Genomic DNA, 8116 nt, shown 5'->3' on the forward strand with positions numbered 1-8116 from the left:
GAGGAGGGCAACTAGAAACCAGCCTCTTGAGAAAGTCCAGGACCTTGAGAAAGGTCCTTCAGCTTTCTGAGCCACTGCTTCCTTATCTGTGAAATGGTATAAATGACCTTACCTGGGCTCCAGTAAGATAACAGCCATGGATTAGCAAGAGCTATGTATTAGCAAGAGCTATGCCCCTGAAAAGGGCCTTTTTTTTTTTTTTTTTTTTTCTCTCTCTCTCTCTTTCTAGGGCTGCACTTGCAGCATATGGAATTTCCCAGGCTAGGGGTCAAATAGGAGCTGCAGCTGCCGGCCTACACCACAGTCACAGCAATGCAAGACCCGAGCCACGTCTGCAACCGGCACCACAACTCACAGCAATGCCAGATCCTTAACCTGCTGAGCCAGGTCAGGGATCGAACCCACATCCTCATATGGGTAATAGGTTTGTAACCTGCTGAGCCATAACAGGAACTCCAAAAGGGCCTTTTTAAAATAGTGATTTTATTACCAATTGAGTCGCATTTTTGTTACCAGTTACCATCACCAGTGGCCCAGGCAGGAGGCAGCACAGCCCTTAGTGGGGCTGCACATGGGAAGATAGTGGGTCCAGCAGGGAAGCAACGCAGCCTTGCCTGCTTGGCCTCAGCCCTGCCTCCCGCTGGGCCAGCCACCGCTATGCTTCGTTGCCCTTTAAACAGATGAGAAAATGTTCTTCTTCCCTTCCCAATGATTTATTTGGCCCAGAGCCTGGACAGGTTTCCTTCCAGCCAGTGGGACCTAAAAGCACCCCTCCCTCAGCCCCTGCCCTCCAGTGCAACCCAGCCAAGTATCTACAGCAACCCAAAGCTCTGGGTACCAGGGTCTCCTTCCAGCCCCCACCCCAGACACCTATCAGGAGCTCATAACATGTCCCCAAAGACTCCCCAATCCATGTGACATGTCTTCTACCAGGATCTGCCCCAGAGCTCATATGACAAATAGCTGAGTGCTCTGGCTGTCATGGACCCTGATGGGGTATCCTGGGAAAGATGGACTGGCCTGCCCTGTCTGACAGCAGGAAGTCTTGCATGTCCCTCTTCCACTGCAGATGCCAAATGGGCTAGGAGCCTGGGGCAACCCAGGCTGGGTGTTTGTCATTTTCCTGGTGCTATAAATTAGGGTGGAGGGGGATTGGTTGCTCCCTAGCTAAATCTTCCCAGGTTAGTGCCCCTTCTGTAGAGCCCTGGGGGCAGTGCCTGCCTTCTTGGGCCTCTGGACCCTGGGGCAGAGGATAGAGAAGAACTTTAGGGTCCTAAGTGATCTTTACACACATGTCTTAGACTGGAGTCTGTGTACAACATGACTTCACTCATTCAACAGGCTTTTCTTTCTTTCTTTCTTCCTTCCTTCCTTTCTTACTGCAGGTGCAACATCTGGAAGTTCCCAGGCTAGGGGTCTCATCGGAGCTACAGGGGCCGGCCTATACCACAGCCACAGCAACACCAGATCCAAGCTGCTTCTGCAAGCTCCAGGCAACACCAGATCCTTAACTCACTGAGCAGAGCCAGGGATCAAACCCACATCCTCATGGATGCTAGTCGGGTTCGTTACCACTGAGCCACGACAGGAATTCCCACTCATTCAACAAATATTTATCAAATGTTTGCTATGTTCTAGGCACCGGGATCCAGGTCAATAGCAAGTCCCATTGCTTCTACTTCCCCAAATATCCCAAATCTCTTCACTCTTCACATCCCCACTGCCAACCCCAGGGTCCAAGCCACCAACATCTGGTGCCTGGACTCTATTTAATCTCCAGGCTCCCACTTCTGCTTCCCCATCCCAGCCCATTCTTCTGAAGCCTACTGAGCCATCTTTTTGGGTTTTTTTTCCAGGTCATGGGAACATTCTGGGCCAGGGATCAAATCTAAGCCACAGCAGTGACAATGCCAAATCCCTAACCACTAAGCCACCAGAGAACTCCAAGAGCCATCTTTTCAACATGTAAATCAGAGCATCCCTTCTTAAGGCCTCCAATGGCTTCCCACTGCACTTAGCACTGTGTCCTTCCAAGCCCTGCATGGCCTGGCCCATACCAGCCCCTCCAGAGCCACTACCCCACCCCCATCCCACCCCACCTGCACACTACACTCAGGTAAAAACACAGGTCTCCTTGCTGTTCCTGGAAAACTCCAAACCCTCCTTCCCCCAGCACTATCCATGGCTGACTCCTCATCAGGAAGTCTCAGTTCCAATATCACCTCCTCTTGGAGGCCTCCCCCGATGACACTTCTCAAGCAGCCCCCCACCCCCCACCCAGTCACTCCATCCATGGCCTTATTGTATTTCCTTCATAGCACTCATTTCTCTGAAAATATACTGTCCATTGACACCCATGTCTTCTGTTTCCCCCACTGGACTGCAAGTTCTCTAAAGGCAGGGACCTTGCCCATCCATTCACCACTGGGCCCCCTGGCATGAAGCACTGGGCCACGTACGTACTCAGTAAGTGTTTGTTGAAGGGATGGATGGTGAGAGGGCAAGCATAGCCCCTGCCCTCATGGAATTTCCAGCATGTGATCCTCGATTCGTATTTGTTCAATAAAACAGTGTTTTACGTTTTCCCACATGATGAACCAGAAAGCGTTTAGGTCCTGGGATCACACAGATCGGGACTTCTGCCTCTGTTCTTCGCCGATCGTGTGACCTTGAACAAGTCACTTATACTCTCCAAGCCTCAGTTGTCTCTTCTGTAAAATGGACATGATGATCCCAACCTGGCAGAGCTGAAGCAAGTCACGTGAGACAGCAGAGACGAAGTGCCCCACACAGTGCCTGATGCAGAGACGTGTCCTCTGCATGAATGCGGGCCCCTTTCAGACTGAAGGCTGAAGTCGTTCTAGGTTCAGAGGTCATGGAGATGACTCAGAATGGGGTCCTGACCTTGAGGCCTTCCCACTGTCTGCTTCCCCCACCCCGCACCAGCTGGAGTTCTTGTCTGCTCATATCACTGAAGCAGAGTCAAGGTGTGACCAGGACAGTGCGTGGTGTGATCCCTGCAGAGAAACCAAATCCAGATCCACTTCTCTGCAGCATCTCCTTTTCTGCCATCCTTGTTTGTGTAAACACACACACACACACAGATGCATAAACTGCAAACTTAGATCCACACCCTTACACAGTCACAGCTATACACACTTGACCAGGGTACACAGGTATATAATTAACCTCACACGCCCAATGCCAGGACACGACCCCCTCCATTTCTCTGGTGCAGCAGGGACCTGTCTGGCTTATCTGTCAGTCCTGTCACCTCCTGCTCTAGGCTGAGGTCAGACACAATCTCTCCTGGTTGACAGGCGGCAGCCCACGCACTTCCCTTGGAAGATTCTCCCTGCAGTCTAATCCCAAACCTGCCCCTCTGCAGACCTTGGGGACAAGGAGCCCTGGAACCCACCCTAGGGGGTGAAGGGGAATCCCTCTGGGAGGGCCTGGGACCCTTGGCAGGCATGCGACACACTGATAGTCAAGGGGTCCAGATGCAGGGACCTATCCTCTGCATGCACGTGGGCCCCTTTCAGACTTAAGGCTGTGTGCTGTTCTGGGTTCTGAGGTCATCTCCATGGGGAGATGGGGTGAACCTGGGGTTCACCCCAGGTTCTCCACCGCCCCTCCATGCCCCCGGGCCCAGGTAGGCTCTGTGCCACCTAGCTCCTACCCAACTGGGCTTGTGCCAAGCTGGACGCAAGGAATGTAGCCGGCAGAGCAGGGGTGACCTAGAGGTCTAGAGGGACCGACTCATCCTGCGAAACCCCTCTGTGCACCTGACACTGTGCTGGCTAATTATTGTCACCATTAGCCCCTGGGACAACCCCTTACACTGGCAGGGTCACCCCCACTTCACAGATGAGGAAATGGAGAGACAGAGAGCCTCCTCTCACTCAGCAAGACCCTGCCCTGGTCCTGCCTTGTCCGGAGCCTCCTTGTTTCTGCCCCTCCCGCTGAGGACAGACCAAGCGCCAGCTGTGGGAAATTATTTATTTCAGGATTAGAGCTGATCTTCCAGAGAAGACCAGCTCCCTCAGGGTGAGCGATCTGAGGGGCGGTCTGACTCCCCGGGCCTGGCCCCTGAAAGGAGAGGCTGGAGCTGGACACAGGGATCTGGGCGAGGCCACCAGAGTTGCTGAGGGTCTGGGGAAGGACATGGCGCAGGCCCGCTGACACCTACACACCTCCCTGGCAGGCATGACCACAGTCCCCACAGATGCCAACCGGGGGTGGGCACACCCTAGGGGACATCCCTCCTGCTGGCAGGAAAGCCGTCACTGCCGTCACTGCCGGGGGAGGCAAGGGCCTGTCTCACTGCCACCCCTGGCAACTCTGACCTCAGCGGGTCTCAGGCTTCAGGCGAGGCCTGTGGCTCAGGCAGAGGGCGGAGGGTGGGCAAGGTGGGGAGAAGGTTCCAGAGTGTTGTGGTTGGAGGGGAGAGGCCTGGGGTGCATCGCGAGCCAGTGTTCTGCAAGTCAGAGTGGGAGTGAGTGGGGCTGAGCTCGGGTACACGTGTGGGTGGTTGTGTGCGTCAGTGCGTGGGGGGAGAGTCTGTGTGTGTGTATGTGATGTGCCTGCGCCAGGTTTTGTGTGTCTGCCTAGGCCTTGTACGTCACAAGTCTGGGCCTGGCTCTGGGGATCTCTGCTCTGTGTGTGTGTCTTTGCAAGCAGAGAGTGTGGCGTTTTCGCACACTGATTTCTCTGTTTGGGTGTGTGTACGGTGTGGAAGGCGGACCTGTGTGTGACACTGGGGCTCATGGACCCAGTCAGTGTCTGCATGCTCATGGGGGCTGCTGACAGGGCAGTGTTTTGTGGTGTTAGAGTTTGTGTGCAAGCAGAGGGTGGTGTGGTCTTTGTGTTCAGGGTGTCCTTGAGCCTGTGTGTGTGTACCTGTGTGTCAGGCCTGTGTGCATCTGTGCTCTAGGGGTGGCGCGTGAATCAGGGTGTGGGGAATTTGCAAGTCTGTGTGTATGTGTTTGTGTGTGTCAGTGTTTGGCATGTGTCTGTGCCAGCCTGTGGTGTGTGTTCCTGTGTGTGCTTGGGGCTGTTGGCAGGCCTTCAATTTCCCAGTGGGGTGTGTGTGTGTGTGTGTGTGTGTGTGTGTTGAGAGATACTACTTGATGTGTGTCTGTGGGTGGCTGTGGGCCTGGGTGTTTGTTGTAATATGTGCCTAGGTGAGGAGTGTGGATTAGTGTGTTGTGTGTGTCTGCAATCTGTACTTGTGACTTGGTGATTCTGGTCTGTGGGGACTTTTTGAACTAATTCTTTCCAAGAGGTCCCTAGGGACACACACACACACACACACACACACACACACACACACACACACTCTTGGGCTGAGGCCTTGAGGATGCTCCTCACTCCCAACCAACTTTGCCATCCCTGTGCCTGCCTTTGGGGGCCTCCTAAGGGTACCCAGAAACTGCCAGCCACCAGGTCAAGGTCACATAGCAGGAGGAGCAGGGGAACCTTCTCCTCCGGAGGGCGCACCTCTCTGCTCACGGAGGGCACTCCCGCCGAGGCTGGCATGAGCTGGGTGCCCCACTCAGGTCTCCCCTGAAATGAATTTTAATTTCCGCTTGGGGGGGTGGTGTAAGGAGAGTCTGGAGCCTCTGGTGGCAGTGGCGGTGGGGGTGTCAGGCCGCAGGGTCGCCGCCTAGCCTGGCACAGGCAAGAGGCATGCAGCACGGATTTGAATTTCAAAGGCAGCTGGGGCCCAATCGCGTTGTGCAATTGTGTGTGCGGCAGTGGTGTGTCTGCTCACGCGCGCCTGCGTGTGTGGCGTGTGTCTGGATGGATGTGCCTTGTGACTGGGCCTCTGCAGGGCCGAGGTGAGCCCCACGTGGGCTGCGAGCAAGCAAGTGGTCAAGAGCCAAGGTGTCAGGGTCTCCATCACTGTGCGAACATTCATGGGAGTGGTCGTGTGTTTGCGCGCACTGGGGGTGTGAGTGTGCGTTTCCAAGACGAGTTCACCAGAGAGTGTCTGTGTCTGTGTGTGTCTGTGTTCCCAGTCCTGCGTGTGTCTGCGAGTGTGCCAGTGCGTCTGGGTGCTGACTAGGTCACTGAGGGTGTGTTGGTGTGTCTGCACACATATGTGGACAAGCGTTGGCACTGGTGAATCTGCGTGGCGGGTGTGTGTAGGAAGGAGTCTGTCTGAGCGTGTCTGTCCATGTGTCTGTGTTCAGCCCCCGCACGAGGCTGTGATCATGTCCTTGCTTTTGTGCCCTTGGGTGTCTGGGTCATTGTGTCTCTGTCGGTGTTGGCGCCCACTAGTGTCGGTGTGTCTTGCGAGGGTGCGGAGGCGGGGTGGGGAGCTGTCCGTGGGCGTGTGCTGGGGGCACAGTAAGCTGGGGAGCAGGCCCACGCCCCTGCCAAGGTTCCTGGCGCCCCCAGCGCTGTGTCCTCTGTGCAGCCGCTGGGCCTCTCCAGGTCCAAGGGACCCAGGGCCAGCACCAGCCCGGGACACAGCCCACCCCTCTCCTCCCTGCAGCTGCCCGGCCCACTGATCCACGGGTGCTCAAAAGGCACTTGGAGGCAATGGCTGGAGAGGATGAGCCATTAGCCTGAAGGGCGGAGCGGCGCCTGTTTCACGCTCGCGCTCTTTTGAGGGTGCGAGGGCAGCTCATCCTTCTTGGGCGATGGGCCTGCGCGGCTGTGAGATCTCCAACGACCTGTGGCTGCACTGGAGACGCAAGCCAGAGCACAGGAAGGACCACCAGGGACCCAAGACGGCGCAGGCTCCTAACAGGCACATGCACACACTCGTCTGAACTCCGACATGTCTGGGCACATTCCCATGCTCGCCCAATGCAGACAGAAGTGTGGTACGACAGGCCCCTGACACCGGCTCAGAGGGCCGGCCCACGCATGCACACGCCGATACAGGCAGGTGTGTGTACAAATCTCACTCCCTTAAACAAATCTCAGCTCTCCCTGGTGTTGGACCCTGTGGGGCGAAGCTGAGGCTCAGAAGTCCTAGAGAAGGGAGGGAGCCCTTTACTCCATCAGGTCCTAGGATGGGCCCTGACATGGAGGCCTCACCCTGCATCCTATCCTCCAAAAGCTGGCAGGGAGGGGGCACAAAGACCCCAAATCCACGTATGCCTGATCCTTCCCAGAACTGTGTGGTCCCACAGCCTGAGACAGACAAGAGCTAGAGGGCTGCCACCTCTGGGAGCCCTCCAGGGATCTGGGGGGCACAGCAAGGTGATGTCATGATGCCCAAAGGACAATAAAGAGGAGCGAGGGATGAGATGATGATTTCAGGTCCTCCTTCCCCGACAGATGGGGAGCAATTTGAGGAGGGGTGGGGCTGGCTCTTCCCAGTAGGTCTCCGCAGGAGGCCTGACACTAAGGGGCTGCTCCAAACGCACTGCTGACCAAATGATGAAAAGAAACAAATGAGTCGGAGAAAGCAGAGGACCACCTAAGGGCTGAGGGAGGCAGAAATAGTATATCCAGATTCTGTGCATCTCTCTGTGCCAGGGTGTGTGTGTGTGTGTGTGTGTGTGTGTGTGTGTGTGTGTGTGTGTGCAGTTGTGCAGTTCTGCTTGGTGGAGGACATGTGAGACTGGAGGTTAGGCTGGAAATACATCACCAAAGACCTTGTAAGCTAAACTGCAGAGAGATTTTATTCTGAAAGCAGCAGAGATCTATGAAGGGTGTTAGACAGGAAAGAATCCATCAAGTTTGCATAAAGAAAGACAATGGCGACTAGTTAGAGGCTCATGCTATTGTTCATTCATTCAATCATTCAACAGATATTTATTGAGTGCTTATCAACAGTGTCTGGGAGTTACCATTGTGGCTCAGCGGGTTATGAACCTGACAAGTATCCATGAGGATGTGGGTTCGATCCCAGGCCTCGCTCAGTGGGTTAAGGGTCCAGTGTTGCTGTGAGCGGTAATATAGGTCGCAGACATGGCTCGGATCCCGAATTGCTGTGGCTGTGGCATAGGCCGGCAGCTGCAGCGCCGATTTGACCCCCAGCCTGAGAACTTCCACATGCCGCAGGTGCGGCCCTAAAAATAAGACCAAAAAACTAAAAGTGTCTGGCACTGAGCGAGTGAAATGGACACAATCTAATCTAGGATCTCAAGGAATTTTT

The sequence above is a fragment of the Sus scrofa genome, chromosome 6, assembly GCF_000003025.6.
Source record: "Sus scrofa isolate TJ Tabasco breed Duroc chromosome 6, Sscrofa11.1, whole genome shotgun sequence".
NCBI classification, from domain to species: Eukaryota; Metazoa; Chordata; class Mammalia; order Artiodactyla; family Suidae; genus Sus; species Sus scrofa.